The following is a 17960-nucleotide window of genomic DNA, read 5'->3' as shown; positions in this document are numbered from 1 at the left end:
TAATAACATTTTTTCTAGCTAGCTAACCAGCTGCTTTTTAACAAAATAAGTGTTTATTATAGTTTCATAATTGTATATATACTTTTTTACTAATTTATGTCTTGGCAACTTTTTCCTATACCTTTAAATATCCACATAAATAATATTAATGATTGCTTAGTGTCCCATATTAGAAATGCATCATTATTTACTTAACCAATTTTGGAGACTTTAGAGGAAATAAATATATGAATACATTTTAATTTTTAAAATTATGCATCTTAAATTATTAGTGAGGATAACAGTTAAACCATTTTTATGGATCTTGCCATTTATTTGTGACTTATGAGTACATATTTTTGAACATTTATAATTTTTCTTAATATTAATATTTCCTCTCATATAACTTGCAAGTAATTTTTTCATTCATTATTCACTTTGTACTTCAGTTAAAGACAATGTGTCTGTCTGTGTACGTATTTTTTTTAGTAATGGGAAGAGAGAGATGGAAATATTCTTTCTAAAATAAATGTGTAATGTGAAAATTCAAGTTCACATACCGACATGAAGCATAGTCTTACAGAAATGGTTTCCAGGGAATAACACATCTGGCATTTGATTCTTTATCTTTGCCACGATCTTTGCCAAGCAGGCACACCTGTTTCACTGCCTGATTTCCCTCCACCCAGCATTTAAGGAGGTGGATGTTCTTGCAGGAAAAGCAATAAATCTACAGGAGAGAAGCCCATAAAGTCTCATTCAAGATGCTTAGTGTGAGAGACTGGTGGAAATAGAAAATTTCAACTATATTCTCACTAAGCTGTTTGAGAAATAGGCAATCCAGTCCTGATTAACGAGCATTCCCCGCATCATTTACGCCCAACCTCTTTGCCACTTACCTCTGCAACCTTTAATACATGGCCCTAGAGGAAATACTATTTTCTTTGTTTTGAGATCTCTTTGCCTTCTATATTCACTACCACTTTCTAGACCACAGAGACAGCAATCAAACTGGCAAAAAGAGTAAAAGAATTATCAGGTTTAAAAAACAAAGAAGACAAAAAAGGAAAAAAAAACAAACAACTCAAATATGAAAGGTCTACTTTAAGTCTTAGCCCACAGATAGCTTCGAGTTTCTAAAAGTTTCTTTTTTTTGTATCTTCTGGACTACCAGTTAACACTGTTCTTGACCTTCTCACAACTCAAGGGTAGCACCAGTATGAATTAGCCAAGTAGAAAGGCCGATGGGAAATTTGTGTCTTTCATGTTAAGAGAAGACCCAATCCTTTACAACAGTGTTTTTAACCTTTTTTTCATTTTCGCCCCCCCAAAGGAGCCCTTTTAGACAATTTTTCCTAATGGCCCTCCTCCAATGAAATTTCAACACCACAGATACACCGTATATCTGTTTATGTACTGCATTCACATCTATACATTAAAAGAGTAAGTTTTTTCACCATCCCTCTTTTGCAAGAACTAGTGTTTGTGCCCTGGAGGGTAATATCACCTGGCTGAGAATGAGTGATCTACAGTGTTTTCTCTAAACAACCCTCACTCACCTTTAGCATCACAAGATCTCAGAAATAAAAGTAAACTTATTGTTCCGCTAATTGAATTGTTCTCACCCATTGATCTGTAGTAGACTCATCAAGGAAGACTTTTAAAATACAAATGCCAAGGCTGGATCTAAGATGTACTGCATCTGACTCTGTGAAGTTGTGGCCTGGATAATGTTTTTTAAATGCGGAATGATTTAGGTGCACACTCTAAATTTTGAACCATTCATTGAGTCCAATCTTTATTTAGTAATAACTTTTAAAACAGCTTATGTTTATTGAATGCTAACGATGTGTCAGGCCCTATTCTAATTCTCTATCTCAGATTGCTTACAGTAACTCCTTGAGTTAAGTATTACCATTACTTTTTATTACATTTGGGGAAACTGAGGCATAAAGGAATTAAGAAATTTGCCAAGTGAAACAGAACTAGTCTGAGCAATCTGAAGCCACACACACAATTCATCTTATACTCCTGGATAAAAAAGCATGTTTTAAGAGAAAAGGCAAAGGATTTAGAGGCAAATAAATTCTGGTTGGAATTTTCAATCCTCCATTTTCTGAGTATTTTACCTAGAAATTTCTTAACCTCCCTGAGCCTCAAAATCTTCACTTATAAAATGGGCTTAATGACACTTTGTAAATAAGGTTGTTTGGGAAGGTAAAATGAGCTAACAGCTATGAAAGTCCTACTCCAGTGAGCGCAGAGCAGGTAGCCAATAAATATTAGTTCTCTTTCCCCTTCCTTCATTTTTCTCTGCTTTAACATGTCCAGTGAAAATAAGTTCACCACTCGCATCATGAGCCAACTAGAGCAGAGTAACATTCATTTGTGACCAATGCATAGTCTGCAGTACTTCCCAGCAAGGGCGCTGGGTTAGTATACTTCTATACTGGTGAGTATTCTTCACAGGTGCATAACCATAGTGTCATCCATGTGTCTAATTTATTTTTGCAACAACTGAGCAGTCAGATTATTAGGATAATGAGTAAGTAAAAGGTGAGCTTAATATCAAAATGAAGCAAAAAAAAAAACAGGTGAGCCTTGAAAGAACATTGCCCTTCGAGAACATCAGAGCATGCTGTCAGTGCAGTAAGCAGTCCTTATCAAGAAGTAACAGAGCGCATAAGAGTGACTAAGCAATGTCATGAAAACTACGGAATGCTTTTATAGATACTGTGTGTCCCCGGAAATGGACCCTGAGATGGAGATGTGCGTGCAGGAAATTTACTGGAGAATAAACTTATTGGAGAATAAATTTTTCAGAGGATAAATAAACAGGATCATTGCCTGTTGGGGGAAAAAATAGAACTATGAAGGAGGAATCGAACTATGACATGATCACAAGGTCCTCAGCTGATTCCTACAAGGAGGGAGTGTGAACAGCTCTCTTGAGCTGAGGGAAATTCTCAGAGTGACTCAGCTGAAAGTCGTCTGCTGCCGACAATTTCAGCATCTGGGAGAATGACGACCTCAGTCTTCGAGGGAAGGGGCAGGGCTGGAAGGCACACCACAGCATCCGCTACAATCTACCCGCTTTGGGCTGAAGGGATTCACTTGCTTTGTATAATAAATTCTGGGAGCATCTCCTTCAAGATTCTGATTGATCTCTTTTCCTAGGAAGAGTCTCACTCAGAGAGTCCATGGCGGATAAAGAATTAATTCTTTATCCGCAGGACTATTTCCTTATTAACATACCCTGACTTCATTTGAAGTGGTGTCTACATATCTCCTCTATAGAGAAACCTCATTTACTTGTATAAGAAGAGTAATAGAGAATAAATAAGAATAGAAAGCAGTGGAAAAGGGTGAGTGTGGGGGGGGCGGGGGAAGAACAGGATCCACAGAGAATGTATCCACTTTGAAAGTTAGTGCATCTGAATAAAGCGGATGAGGCATGACTCTGGGAAAGAACATAGAGAAGGCCAGTATTAAAAGAAAAGAGAAGGTGGCCCCTGGAGAAGGTGGACTGAAATAGTGAGAGAGGAACTAATGGATTTAAGGGCTATGACCTGGAGAAGTGTAGGGGGAGCGTGCACAAGGGTGAGATCTGGTGATTCATTCATGGGAGATCTTAAGTCAAATTATGGGGTCTGGGAAGCTGCACATCTTTTGTCTGAAATCTAGACTGACCCAAGGGAAGTGAATGATGTTGGTCCTTCAGATCTTTAGGGGAAAATAGGCAGACTGCTCTGGTAGATGGGACAGAGACCTTCTTGGCCTTTCTCCTATGGTCCTTTCTCTGGGTGAGGGGGTTTGGGGGTCCAGAGACTTTTTTTGGAATACCCTTCTCTTTCTCTCCTCTCCCTCTCCCCTCTCCTCCTCTCCTCTCTCTCTCTCTCTCTCTCTCTCTCTCTCTCTCTCTCTCTCTCTCTCTCTCCTCTGTCTCTCTGTCTCTCCTCTCTCTCTCTCTCTCTCTCTCTCATGGCTTCCTGGCTCTCTCTCTTGCTCTCTCTCTCTCGCTCTCTCTCTCTCTCGTTCTTCCTGTATCAGTTCAGAAATAAATGTTCTTTTGCCAAAAGCTAATAACAGCAACAAACCAAAAGCCATACATTTTGATTCATGCAGATCGGTGCCCTGCTCCCTGGGCAGGCTCCCTGCTAAGTGAGCTCCCAGGGAAGCTAGGCTGCCCAGACTGGAGTTGCTGATCCTTCCCCAAAGTTTCCCTGCCGAGGCTTTAACAAGCGGAAATTTGCTTTTTAAGAAAGTGCCATCCCTGCAAAGGGCAGCCCCGTATTTCTCTATGACTTGAGCAATATCATTACTGCCCAGAGAATGGAAAGAGGAAAGATTTACTGCTTAAAAGGCTTCTCAATAAGTCACTGGCCTCAGAAGAGATGCATGTCCATAATTTATGGAGAAAGGATCAATCACTAGAAAATATGTCCTGCCCATTAAAGTGAGCCGTTGGCTTCTAGACTCCTGTCAGCCTGTATCACTGAACTAGAGGGTCTGGGCCAAGGACACCTGGTACAGCCTCTCTCTGCCACTGGTTTTCAGAGCACAGGCAGGAATTTAGTCATTGCCTCGAAGGCTTTGGGAAATAGATTCACATGGGGAAAATAGGAGAGGAAAAAGGGTCTATACTTCATCAGTCTGACTTAAAGGAAGAAGTTTTCGGCTATTCCTGCAGGTTACGGGGAAGTCTGGAGAAGTATAGCCAAAATAAGATTTGGAGATTGAAGGCTGGTGGTCAAGCTGGGGATATAGAGATCTACAGTGAACACTGACTTATCTAGTCCACTTGCAAAATAAGACGAAAGGGCAAGAGAGACTGAAGCAAAAACGAGAGAGCAAGTGAAGGACAGAAGTAACCAAAGGAGGAAAAAGAAAGTGAATCTGTACTAATCAAAGAACCAAAGTGAGAGAGGAAGTTGAAACCTAGAATTATAATGCGTCTGTAAGTGCTCAGCAGCCCAGCTGTCTCGACCCAAATCTAAGGTCATTCCTATTTGCAAATGCTGGGGAGCGCTAAGGGATAGCCCTTTCCTGTCTCCTGTAACTTACGAAAGTGGAAAAGCCCGGACACCAGGGCAGCTCGGCAGGCATTTCATGTCACACGAGCTCCCACTGGGTCTTCTGACCACACCAAAGCAACTGCTTCCTGACCCACAGGTCCCACTAGTGAGAGCCCCGCCCCCCCAGAGAGAAGGAAGGCTTTGGCCAAGCGAGCAACTGGGAGATAGTTCCCTCCCCTGCTCCCACTGAGGCACTGCTACAAGAGCTTCTATGGACTGAAGCAAGAAGTGCCCCCCAGTATTCTTGTTTCTTTCACTCAGGGCTCCCCAAGAGAAAGTATCGCTCCTCCCCTAATGCAACCCGCTTGCAGAGACATCATTTACACCAAGATGTCAGTGGAATTCCTTCCCTCCGTGTTTTCACATTTTAATTGAGACCAAGCCCTAGGTCTAAAAGAATGAATTGCTATGAGTGGGATTTTGGTTAATAACCAGCCTTATGAGTATACTGGGCCCCAGGGAACCCACCCTTGATGTGGCCCATAAGACACTGACGGATCCAGCCTCTGCCCAGGTCTCTGACTTATATCCCACCACTGGTGACACTTGTGTCCCCACCAAACACACCAGCATCTGATCAGCCCCAGGGCCTTTGCACACATTCTTCTTTCTACCTGGAACTCTCTTCTGCATGTCTTCACATAGTCAGTAATCCAGCTGAGCCTTTATATCACAGCACAAACATCACCCCTTCAGAGAAATCCTCCCTGCCTCCCAAGACAAGGTCAAGCCTCTCCAATAGAGGCTCCCCAGCACCACACACCACTCCCCCACAGCACGGACAATTCATTCCTTCTTTGTCTTAAAGGCCCTTGGGTTACAACGAGCTTGACAGTTTCCAACTACCTAAAGAGGACCAATGTGGCTAAGGGTACAGTGGGAAGAGGGGTGAGTAGGTCAGGGAGGCAAATTAGGCCCATGAAAGCTTAATTCAGGGTTTTCTTCTAAGGGCATCAGAAAACACTGGAGGGTTTTAAGCAATGGAGTGACTTGCTCTGAGAGATGTTATAAATGATGACTGTGTGGAAATGGATGAGGTAGGAGGCAACCTATGAAGCCAGAAGATCAGTTCAAACACTGTTGGGCTAGGGATAGACAATGGGGCTCTGCTAGGGGTATTGAGTGGAGGTGCAGAGGAGTCCAGGGATTTAGCACACCTTTTGGAAGAAGACACTAGAAATGTAATTCATAGGTTGAATGTGGCGTTTGAGGAAAAGAGCAGAACTAGTTTTTGACTTGAATAACTAGTAAATGTGGCATCGTTTATTCACATGAGGAAGATTGGATAGGAGTAGGTAAGTGAGGGAAATTGTTATTGTTTCGGTAAGTTAAATTTGAAGTCTTTTAGATACCCAAGTGGAAATGTCAAGAAAGCAGACAGAATTGCTAGGAAAAGGTCAGAGCTGGGAAAAGATATCGGGCGATTATGGACTCACAGACAGGTGTACCAGAGTAAAGGGGAGGGAGGGGCTGACATCAGTATCCGCAGGTGAGTGAACCTACAGCACCACAGAACCTGAGTGAGAAGGAAAGGCCTGAGAGCACCGAGCCTAAGGGAAAAGCAATAGTCAGAGCACCGGAAACCACGATGAGGCTGTGTAATCGCTATAGTGGAAGACCTCGAGCAGGCAAGATGGAAGGGTGGGAGATGGTGGTCAGACAGTGGGTTTAAGGAGGCAAAGGCCTCCGGGCTGGTTGACATGTTCCAAAGCTCAAGCCTTTGCGATGCTGATGGTGCCTTCCTTCCACCTCAGGCACCGGTTTATCCATAGATGTTGTTGTACACTCTGTAATTTTAAACCAGCTTGATGTGCCTGTGGGCTGCCTGCGTACTGACCATTAAACAGCCACTGGAAAGGCTCCAAAGCCATTTGTGGACATCTTCCCAGATCACTTCCTGCCTGCTGTTTGTTGCTCTGCATGATCTCTCACCCTGCTGAACTCTGCATGGCTCTTATACTCTTTGCTCTAGTCCAGATTCTTGGGTCCATTATCCATGAAAGGTCATGCCTTCTGCCCTGCCTTCCCTCTAACAGTAATCACTGCTTAGTTCCAAGGAGCTGAGCCTCTGGCTGACATGGCTCCCCAGCTGGCTCTGCTGGGCTCCCCCACGAGGGAGAAGATTAGAAACCCCGCCCCCGACTTCCTCTGCGATCCCCTCCACAGACGGCCTTCTCTCTCAGACGCCTCCACGTTTCCACCTCCCGTTTTTCTCTTTACACTTGAGAATATGTTCCCATCAGTTTTGTAAACATATTCCTTCTGGCATACTTCAGTTGTCTGCAGGAATGTTATTCTGCTCCTCGTTCTCTCTCTCTCTCTCTCTCTCTTTTTTTTTTTTTAACATCTTTTTATGGAATTTGATCCGAATCTTTTTGTTGTTCGTTTTCATACGGAATTTGGTGGTTTCCCTTCCTAACTTCTTGGCTCTGGAGCTCCCTCTGCTGCTGTTTCTGTGAAACGCTCACCACATGTCATCTCCCTTTCCGAACCTCTCCTAGCTCCGGGGCTCTCGCCTGGACTTTCTTTTTCCTTTGTCTCTGTTGACCCAGTGCCGCCTACTCTGGCTCTTATTCCCAGCAGTTTCTACTCACCGTGGGGCTTTTGTCTGGTTAGTTTTGAGAGTTCGTGGGTCCCTGACTACCGGGCCCCTTCAGAACTCGGCACTTACTTGCAGGCTAAGCAGAGTCTGAAAAACTCACAGGTTCAGCGGTTGTTCTCGAGTTGTTCTCCAAGCTCCCAGGGACCCGTCTGCTTGTTGTGGAGATCGCGGCACTCGTCAGCTGCCCCATTGCTTTGCTTTGCTTGTCGTACAGTTGTGGGTCAAGTTCAGGTCTTGAAGTGTCAGTGGTTTGTCGCCACCGACTCATGTTTAGGGTTCATGAACATACTTTGTCAGCTGTCTTTTTTGTAGATGTTGACTATAGATTTGGGGAAGTTGGGGGTTTTTTCCCTACCGAATTGCTGTTGAATTTTATAAATGTCCTTGGAGAAATTACAAAATTATACCACCTCTGCCATTTTCCCAGACTTCCATGGGTTATCTGTTTAAGCCTTTTGACAATCCTCTGAGATACTTACCATTATTAATCCCAAAATATAGACGAGGAAACTAAAACCTAGAGAGGTTAAGCAAATTTCCCAAGGGCAAATATCGTAAGCAGTACAAATTAGACACAACTCCAGACACTCTCCATGCAGCGCACACTACTAACTTCCCTGCAAAGCTGCATCTAGATGATATTAGGCTCTCAGAAGGCTCTCTAGAAATTGAACAGATGAACAACAGGGAGAACAACAGGCTGAAAGAATGGGATGGACAAAAGCCTCCAGGCTTCCTGTTTTTGAGAAAGTAGAAGTCAGTGTGGCTAGTGACTTGTGAGCTATGGCGGGGGCGGGGAATCATGATGTGATGCACAAAAAAGAAGCCCAAACAGATTATTTAGGACTCTGAAAGCCACGGAAGAGATTTTGGATTTTATCCTACATGCAATACAAAGTCATCAAAAAAGCTGTAAGTTGCATGCAACATTCCAACAAAGCCTGGAAGAAGTATCATTTTGCTCCACTTAAAGAACTGAATTAGGTATCTTTGGCCCCGAACAATGATTTGACCATAGAGAAGATGAATGAATGACATGATCTAGTGCATTCATTGCCCATTAAGAACCAAAACAAGAATGAAAATGGGAAGGGAAGGGAAGAGTCATGAGAAAGGAGGCTAGATAGATTGGACCGGGGACCAGACTGAGAAGGCTCTGGATAGTCCTCGCTCAGTGAGCTCCTGAGAGCAAGGACCTTTCTTCATATCAGTTGCTAATGGGAGAAGAGTGGGACAGGGCCACAGAACTTGTGACACAATCAGAGCTAAAGAGAGCCACTGCTTTGGGTTGAATAGAGCAGCACATTTTTCAAGAGGCTGTATCTCTTATAATTTTTAGGACTCTGCATCAGAGGGTCAGCTACGTTCACCTGTCAAGGTATTTTGGATAATAATGACTCTCCTTTCTCGCTATTCATATCCGTTGCCTTTTGTTATAGTCCCCGAGGCTTTGTGAGCTGGCTTTGTAATAAGTCTTCTGTACAGTGTAATATTCAGCACTTTCTCTTTTCTCATTCAAACTTTAGCAAAGATATCAGAGAAAATGGAAGAAAAGATGATGCCTATGACTCTGTTATTATTTTGATCTACATCTCATATGAAGGGAAGTTGTTTAAATGCTGTGGAACTATCCTTCTAGGATATCATATATTCAATAAATATATAAAGCAGAGTCACTTTTTCACGGTCACCGATGATTGAACTTCCAGAGCTGGTCTAGGTTTCCAGTTTAAATCCTGTCTTTTTTTTTTTTTAAGATTTTTTTTTTATTAGCTTCATGTATACACTACATTGGTTAGACATTTATATAGTTTATGAAATGATCCCCTTGATTACTCTATCTTCCCTCTGGCTCTACATATAGCCATTACATTACTGATGGTTACATTCCTTATGCCATGCTCCCCATCCCCGTGACCATCTATCAACTACTAATTTGTCTGTCTTCTTATTTTAAGTGTGGAATCATTGGGAATTTTTTGTGGAAAGGACACCGGATGATGGGACATATGCCATAGTCCAAAGAGAAGTCAAGACAGCTGAGGGCAACCACATGGAGATGAGCACAGGTGTGAATCATTAGCAGCCAACACCTGCAGCAGCAGGGGGATGAGGGCACTACCTTGGTCAAGGTACTCCAGGTGGGGCACCAGTCACATCTGCTGCCTAGCGCTTAGGTGGGACTACATTCCTAATATTTCTAACAATACTTTCATCTAGATAGAAGGATCTACTCATGAACATCATAGCCTTTTCAGAAATGTTAACAAAGCCTGTGACATCTATTTGCTCTGATATCTGATCTTAGTAGCACTGCTCTGAATTTAGTCTCAGTCCTAAGGCTGTGCCACATCTTTGAAATGGTTAGAAGCCATTTCATTTTCCAGCCCTGAAAGTCCCAGAATCTCTAGGCTCTCTATATCTATCTGAATCTATTTACAAAACTTTTTTCCTGAGTTCATCCCTTTCTTGTACTACTTGATCAAATATTGCTGGTAACAACCAGCTCATATTTTCAAATTCTGCTTTAAAACCGGCCAACCCAATGCTCAAGTTAAGAACACTCTGTTTTCCAGATTGCCATGGGCAATCATTTTACAAAAGGTTTATCAGTGTACAACATGAGTTGCCATTCTCCTAGCATCTTATAATAGTTGTCTCAATGCCATCTGTCTACCAAGAGATGGTGCAGTGATTTTTAGATGTATGATTCTTTGGGAAGGTAGTAAAGAATTAGGACCAATAATGTAATCAACACGGCATCTGACTCAAGTTGGACCAATGAGAATACTTGCCATGGAGATGCAGAATAAAAGTTGCCCTTGTGGATCCGATCCAGATCCTTTCTGCCATGTGACTATCAGCAGAGAGAGCCAGTCCGAAGATATGGACAAGTAAAGCAGAGGAACAGAACAAAGCAGACACATGAGGGGCACAGAAGGGCTCCCTGGATTTCTGTCACTTTGCATGTTGCTCATTCCAGCTCCTTCCAGAGGCTCTGCTATGTTCATTTGCTTCTATGAGTCTCCCCTGCCCACCTTTATGAAAAAGTCTCATTTTTGTTTTACACTAGCTTACGTTACTTGAAACCAAATATTCTCGACTAATTAAGAAAAACATGATGTTCCTGAGACCAAAGTCACGCATCAATCGTCATGTGGTCCAGCACCCCATTCCCAGCCCTAGCCAGTCTATCTGCATTTGCCTACCTAGCAAAGGAGCCTGGTGGGCAAGGAACTGTGCTCATACACCCATTCCACATGGGATGATGACGACGATGACAATGATGATGATGGTAATTATATGGTCCCACCAGACAGATATGTTCTTTAGCAGTAAGGAGATGGATGTACTGTGGAAATTTGGAAAGGGCTCTTAAAAGACCATCTCCTCCAGGAATCTTCCCTATTGCAAAAATGAAGCGACTTTTCTCCTCCTGCCCATCACTCAGAATTCCTGATAGAATCACTTGTATTGATATCTATAATAAATTCAAGTAGGAGGGGCGGCATTTGTTCTTATAGCATTTTGTTTTGTTTAAAGTGGAGTTCTGGAGTAGAAATTTTGGAATCAGAAAGAAGTTGGATTTCAATCTGAGATATACAACTGACTTGTGTATCTTATAATCTTAGGCAGTTGACTTAGTCTCACTAAAACTTTCCAGGCCTCGGATTTCTCTTCTGTCTAGTGGAGATGATAGTGTTTACCTTACAGAGTGATTGTGAAAACTATAATAAAATAATTTGGGCTTCCTGTATAAGTAAGCCCCCTTTCTGTCTCTCCTATTGCTTTCTCTTTTACTTGCCTTGTGTCAGAGCATTGCACACAGAAACCCCATGGGAGAAACTCCTTTTCATAGGGGAAAATGAAGGGCAGCACCTTGTGACTTTCCAGTTTCCAATGACACTGTCCAAATCCACCATTGGACTAGAAAAATTTCATTCCTCTAAAAGGCTTTGAGATTTGCGTACCACGTCTCCCTAGAATGTTAGAACCAGAATTAGAACCTTAGAATTAGTCCATTTAATGTAATCCTTTCATTTTATAAATGAAAAAACAGTGACACAAAAGCAGAGATGACTGGTTCAAGGTCATTTGGTTAGGTAGCAGCAGAGCACAGATTAAATTCTATTCTGGTCCATCTTCCACTATGTTATCTTACCTAATAACGGAATTGAAGACATTACAATTTTATCTTGGTTAGTTTCCTGCTAAAGTTTTAGTTAAAAAAAAAACAAAATAGAGAAAGAATCTGATTCTCTTCCCACTTCAACTTGGCTCTAGATCACGCACCTAAGTTTTTAAATAAGAGAATAATGGACTAGGCATTATTATGGATGTGAGTCAGAAAGCAATAAGAGCAAAATGATTCCATAAGGCTCAAATATCTTAAAAGCAATAATCTTTGTGGAGTCCACTAAGGAAACACAGAGGCCCTTCTAGACCACCCACATGGTCCTACATCTAGGAACACTTAGGAGGCCAACAACAGGACTCAGAAGGGAAGCTAATTAAAGCACACAATAGGAAATGAAGCTGGGCTATCTGCATCATCAATAACCAGTGTCTGTTCAAACAGTAGTGTAGAGAGAGGAAAAAGTAAAGAAATCTCACTTTTTAGTTGATTCCAAGAGAGGCATGCTATGGTTTCTTTGGTGTTCTACCAGAGCATGTTGCAACAAACAGCCAGGCCTGAAAACCTAGGGCCAATCAGCTGGAAGGTCAACATTAGGACCAAATGATTTCCCAAGAGATTGGTAAGATGGACCCAGTGCGGATGCGAGGGCAATCTGGCTGTGACATCTGTGGCCCCACTGATCACTAGGGTCGATTTGGCTGATCTGGCTGAATAGGCGGGTGTCCCCTGCCTTCCTCACGGCTCCACGTGCATCCCTCCTGAAGCTGCATGCTCAAAGAGGATGACATTCCCCCAACAAAGGATGCGACTATTCTTCGGTCAAGGGTATATCAATAGCTGTGCTTCCCAGCTAAAACCTCCAGATGGACTCTCGGGATAGACCCAGTGATTTCTACCTGTGTGACTCAGAGGCAGAGCAAGACCGTTTTCATATGTAAGACTGGCACAGCAACCATATCTGTACCGTGCACTGAGGTGGCCAAGACAGTGGCAGAAGATGGACCCTTATGAAACAATGGGGAACCGAGCTCCTGCTTCTGTGGCACCAACACCAGCCAAGGCTGTGTGGGAAGCTCTTCACCAACTCAACCTCAATGTGAGATGATGATGGTGGTTATCACGGTTCTGCTTATACATTTTTCAGGCCCCTTGTTTTTCTCTCAGTGAACACTGTTCACTCTCATTTCTCCAACCCTTCATGGTCATGTTCCCCAACAGGCCTCAGGAGCAGCCTCCTCTCTTCTTAAATGGCTGGTTCGTCCACGTGCTTCAGTGACTCCTGCAGCCACTGGGCTTTCTACTCGCCAGTTTCCTTTACTCTTGTCTTCGAATGATCCGGCTTCTGGATAACTGATGATTTGTGCTTATCCGTGTCATACCAGTGAATCTCTTCACTCTTTTAATACACATTTAACTTGAATTTAAATATCCCAGCGAGCTACCCACAATATAAGAAAACTAAAAAGGTTTTCTAAGAGTCTCTTAATTTTCCCAAGACATATGCTGTGGTTGTTATCCTTAAGTATTATTGTGTTATTTAACAGTGCACTAGCTGCTGTGAAAAAACAAAGATGTGTTCTCTTCTCGGTGAGTTAACAAGTTAAATCAGAAAAAAGAAAAAGAAAAAGTCAGGAAAAGCACAACAGGAAAGGAAACAAAATACTAAGGAGACTGGCAATTGCTCGGTAAGAATGGCGGATGGAGGGGTGTGTGTTTCTAAGCCTGTGTTTAGTAAACCTGGGAATCCGCCAGGAGGTACTTGTGAGGCCCTTGGCGCATGGCTTTGATGACTTAAACTAGCAACAAACTGATTTCCAAATGGGAGCTGTTTCCTGTCTCGGTTTGAAAAGTCAGTATTAATTGTGCTAATCACTTTGAACAGCCACCTGCAGGTCTTGCATCCCAGCGGGTGGCTCTCCAGCCATCCCCAGATGGGTCTCACACCTTGCCTGTCTGCCAGCCTGGGCTGTGACCTGCACAGTCATTTTCCCTACAGAAAGGAAGAAGTTTCCAGCGTGCACAAGGTATACAGCGGGGAGCAAAGCAGACAAGGTCTCTGTCCTCACGGAGTGTACAGTCCAGTGGAGTGGACACACTTAGCTGTGTACCTGTGGGCTTATCTGTTTGATGATACCTGCTCTGGAGACAAATTCCTGTAAGAACTACAGGGCCCTGACCTGTTCGGGAGAAGTGGAGAAGATGAGGTGATTTTCTCTGAAGATGGAGTGATTAAGCAATGGTATGAGAGGTGAGCGGGGATTAATTAGGGAAAGGGGAGGGGATTAAGAGGTTGGCAGCATCTGAAGGCCTGTTGGCACAGAGGGGGTGACACATTTGAGGAAATGGACAGCTGGAATGCAGAGGTGACTGGCCAGACACAGTGCCAGAGAGCCAGCAAGGCCCAGGTCGGGCAAGACCCTGTGGCTCAAGTGGCCAGTTATGGATGTTATTCCCAGAACAATGGCGAGTCACTGGGGTGTGTTAAACAGTTGGATCTGTGGCTCAGGAACTATTAAAAGCAGAGCAAGGCTTAAATATTTAAATCATGTTTGCCTTTGGCTGATCTAAAGAAATCTGTTTCTAATATCTCTCCAGTCTGTGTATGTGTTTTTACAGATCAAGCGTGTCATGGGGGCCTCCATCCTCTGGAATCTCTGCTCTTGACTGCCCCCACAGGAGGAAGCGTGGGCGTGAATCTGGTTCTGTTTTGGCTGGGGAGACAGTGGAGCCCTCTGTGTGCGACCCGTCTGCCCTCTTGTGTTTCCTTCGGAAAACTACGACTTTGTAAACCAGAGTTCGACAATGGAGGACCCGGGAGGAGAAAGAAATTTCTGGTTGCTTCTGGACCATATGGAGGGGCATTTTCCCCCCAACTCATTCTTTCTTCGAGCCTGTCCTGCACAACCTGCGTCCTCTTCCTCCTCCTGCCAGCCAATAACTACTCCTCACTACCCGGTCTATCTCCTATTTTCTTTTCTTTATAAAGTCATTGATTTCTTGATAGAATGAAACTGAATAAAAGGGGAATATATGAAGAAATTATACACAATAATATGTCATGAAGAACTTCCGTTACATGGCAGAATGAATTCCCAAGGGGAATAAGAAGAGGCCAGTCACCTGAGTTATTTAAAACTCACCTGGCAAAGTCACCGAGGATGTGCTGGCTTAAAGGCCCCAGCCTCAGCTGTTCTGCAATGAAGAAAATGATCCTAATAGGATTTTTCTCTCCTCGTCTTACTTTTTCTCTAGACCGAATTTCTTTAGCTCACACTGAAATCAGTTATATCCGTCCACTGCTTTCCTGTGGCAAAATTCATCAGAAACTAGAACAAAAGCAAGGGAACAAAATATTGAAGAATCCTTTCTTCGGCTATCAAGAAACACCCTGGGCCCAGGGGAGTAAAATCAATGCGGTGCTCGCCTGCTCTTGATTCTGCGATCAAAGGAAAAAATTCTCTGAAAACAGGAGGATAAGGTCTGCTAACATTTTTGACACAGTGCCTTGCATAATGAAGTTCCTTTTCTCTTCCTAATCACATGCCTTTGTCTCTGAAGAGTCTCGTAGAGAACAGGACAATGGGATGACAAAACCGAACAAGGAACACACTAGTCCTCCGCTATCCACAGGGGTTACGTTCCAGGATGCCCTGTGGGTGCCTAAAACCGCAGAGTGCACCGAACCCTATATATACTGTTTTTTTCCTATACATACATCCATATGATAAAGTTTAATCTATAAATTGGACACATTGAGAAATTAACAACGAATAATAAAAATAGAACAATTATAACAATATACTATAGTAAAAGTTATGTGAATGTGGTCTCTCGCTTTCTCTGAAAATATCTGGAATTTCCCATGTAATATTTTCTAATCATGGTTGACCACAGGGAATAGAAACCGTGAAAAGAGAAACCCCAGATAAGGGAGACTACCGTAATTATGATGGAGGATGCTGGGGAGCCCAGGCCGAGGCACTGTTTCAGGTATAAGACAGCCGGCGTTCAGGGCTGTGCAAGGATTTATGTGGCTGGAGCACTAATAGGAAGACTAAGGGTCACCAAATTCAAACCCGCCAGGCATCGCTGCAGGACTAATGGCAGCTAGAGAACTTCTGAGACTTCGAGTGAGGTCAGAGGGGCTTTTTTTGGTGAGAGATGCTGCCTCCTTGAAGGTGCAGTCAGGGCCCTGGGGGTTATTTTAGGTTCATCTTATTTTTCTCGGTGCTTTATGTGTGTTTCACATGCTTTATTGTCTAGGAATGGGGCCAGCTTATGCATCCGGGAGTTAACGTCCTATATTTTCATGAAGCGGGGAATGCATTTTCCTTAGGGAAAACAGGTTGGCTGGCCATTACAAGTATTATAATTCAAGAGAAAATAAAAATGGTATGAATTCTAGGGATGGAATTCACAGACAAGGACATCTGTGGAAGAAGGCCAAGTTCTCAGTGACACCCCTCCTCCCCCAAGGGAAAAGGCTACTCTCTCCCCTCTGATGACCTGTATAGGACTGTCACTTCCTGAGAGAAAGGAAGATGTGACTTCCCCATTGAAACCCAATGGAGTTTGAGCTTCTGACCTTCAAGCTCTACGATGAATAGCTGAATCACGAGACAGTGGAAGTCTATGAATATCTCAGCTGCTACCAACTTAGGGTGAAACATGTAAGCAAACAGGGAAGAAAGAGGAGCCAAATTTTGTTTAGGTCAAAGTAGAAGACATCTACTATTTTTTTTTTTTTTACCATCCAGGATCCCTGCACTCTTCTTTAGGTAAAATAGCGATTAAAGGTTTTTTTGGAAGATCAACCCTCCCACACTATGGGTTTTAGATAAAATCAGCCTCAGTCACCATTCCAGGGGTGGGTACTGAATAGTCGAAATCACTGGTTTATCAGACCTGGGCGCACAGTGAAATTGCCCTACCTGCGACAAGGCCAAACACAGACCTGCAGAGTTTTTAGAAATTACTAATGCTCACATCCTATCCCCAGATAGTCTGTCATAATTCTAGAGTGTGGCCACAGTATAAATATTTTTTAACAACTCTGGGTGACTGTACTACGAAGGCAGAATACAGAACCACTAGTTGACCTCATCAGCATATCCTGTCCTCCTGCTATGTGACTGCTTCAGAGATAAGGAATTCAACCTTATCTAAACACCGAGACCCTGACCCCACGCCTTTGTCTGTTTGGAGAGGGGAAGAAAAGGAGACAAAGCTCTCTCTTTCCAGCTGGTGATGAAGCTAAAATCACACGAAATTTGGAGATGCTGTGACCCTGAGGGGCACGAGAACAAAACCAGCATGTGGAGCCGAGAGATGAAGGGTAGGTGACAGGTTTCAAGCTGCACCTGAAGCAAACGACAGCCCTGGACTTTGCAGTTCTATGAGCCAATACGTTCCCTTCTGTCTTGAGGTGATTGGGGTGGGTGGGGGTGAGGGGTTGTTTTGTTTTCCATTACTTGCAACAGAAATTGTCCTAACTAATATACTACCACTAACAAACTCAGACCAAAAGTCTAGTTTCCCGAGTTGATCGCTACAGCAACATAGACCAATCAGAGTTATAGACTGCTTAGGGCTAGAAAAGAACCCATTGACTTTCTCTGTAGACAGAGAAAGATTGTATAGATACAGAGAAAGAGAGAGAGAGAGCAGGATATTCGCACTCAGGAAGACTATGCCACGTTTGCTTTCATTTAGTTTGACAATATTGAACCTGAGCCCTGTGCTCCCAGAAAACAGTGACAGGGAAGAACTTCCCCCAACATTTTGTGTTTCATCAAAAACAGTTTACCACAAAGACCTACCCTTACCATGTGACTTAGATAAGACTCAAAGTCCACTCATGACTTTCTCATGACTATCAGAAGACCTGGGGGTGGCTCTCTTATTTACCTGTGACAAGGCCAAACACAGACCATTTTGCTTTTGTCTGAACCTGCTGACAAGACTGTACTCAGCCCCTCCAACTTCCTGTTCTTTGTCTCATGATTGATTAGCTGAGATTAGAATTGTTTGTCCCCCTGAAACAGGTTAACCACAGAGAAAAACATTTCCTGGTCTGATAACTGACTGAGACTTGTCCTGCTTGCAAAACAACCCCAATTGTAAATTACCTCATCTGCAACTTATTTACTCTCCTTCCCCTCCCATG

The 17960-nt window shown here is 43.2% G+C and overlaps 1 long non-coding RNA gene across 1 annotated transcript in view; it reads right to left on the bottom strand.

Annotated features, from left to right (window-relative positions):
* Positions 1-953: 953 nt before the first annotated feature.
* Positions 954-17960, bottom strand: part of LOC120609110 (uncharacterized) — a 36559-nt gene continuing 19552 nt past the window's right edge. The window contains exon 4 of the long non-coding RNA XR_005654672.1: positions 954-990. This is a non-coding gene — a long non-coding RNA (uncharacterized LOC120609110). The remainder of the gene's footprint in view (positions 991-17960) is intronic.

This window comes from Pteropus medius, unplaced genomic scaffold (assembly GCF_902729225.1).
Source record: "Pteropus medius unplaced genomic scaffold, Ma_sr-lr_union100, whole genome shotgun sequence".
NCBI classification, from domain to species: Eukaryota; Metazoa; Chordata; class Mammalia; order Chiroptera; family Pteropodidae; genus Pteropus; species Pteropus medius.
This window is presented reverse-complemented; position numbering and strand designations above follow the sequence as displayed.